The sequence below is a fragment of the Microtus ochrogaster genome, unplaced genomic scaffold (genome assembly GCF_000317375.1).
Source record: "Microtus ochrogaster isolate Prairie Vole_2 unplaced genomic scaffold, MicOch1.0 UNK5, whole genome shotgun sequence".
In the NCBI taxonomy this organism is placed as follows: domain Eukaryota; kingdom Metazoa; phylum Chordata; class Mammalia; order Rodentia; family Cricetidae; genus Microtus; species Microtus ochrogaster.
In genome coordinates, this window is record NW_004949103.1 from 6,667,343 (window position 1) to 6,668,497 (window position 1,155).

The window sequence follows — 1,155 nt, forward strand, 5'->3', positions numbered from 1 at the left end:
TTTCTGTCTTCTTTGTACCTGATCAGAGGTGTGTTACCTGGCAAGCTGAAATGATTTTTATATACTTGCTGAATTGTTAGGGGTCCCATTTTATGGCTCCTACTAACCAAAAGAATGTGACAAAGTTTCTTGAGGTAGTTTCTAAGCTCTGCAGAAACTAAGTATTTTAATTCAAAAGTGTTTTTTACTTTTAGCCCCATGATTTTTATTTTCATTCCTGGGATATAAGGGAGCAATTACTGCTATCTATCAAAGGTGAAAATCATGAATCAGCTGATTATTTTGAAAATTTAGTCCTGTCATTGACAGTTTAGTGCATGTCCTTAATTTACCATCTTTGAACAAAATGAACCCATTTCTAGTAATCTGTGTATCACCACGTGGCAGTAGCTTACTGGATAAAGTTCTATCTGGCTCCAGCAGGGCTATGACTTCTTTCTCCACCTTCTTCCTCCTAGCATTCAGTTTAGTTTTCCCAGCCTATTTACATTCTGCCTTGATATAGGTACACAGTAGTTTCTTTATAAATCAATGGTGATCACAGCATAAAGAGGGAAATCCCATATCTTGAGTAGAAAGTGGTCTTTGAAGTATATCGTTTGTACATTACAAATCATGTCTTGCCTACCAACCACGACTTGAATTTGTACCAAAAGCAATTATCAACACTCAGTTATCAAACTAAGATCAGAAACATGTATGGAATTGCACAGCATCCTGGAAGAAAAGGTGACTATGTGGACAACACCAGACTATAATTTTATGGCTCTTCCCTGATAACTCATTGTGGGTGTGATTGATTTGCCCCATTTATTTTCCCTAGGAACATTACAATATCATACCAGTTACTGGTTCCTACTTATCATGGATCAGATGGTACATGTGAAGAGGATTGATCAATGCAAATTTTCTTATCTCCCTTTAACTACAATCTCGGTAGAACTAAAATGTCAGATTTCTCATCACCAAACCCCAGTGGACATTAAATATCTGGGCCTCCGGTCTATTCATCCCTGCATAGCACACCTAGCCCAACTTCCTGGTTTTATAGAAGCACATAGAGATAAGACAGGCAGAACAGGGAGAAATAAAGGCTGAGGATACTGTTAATGACTGGATTCCTAATAATGACTCTTCGTGAGTGGGAAGGATTAA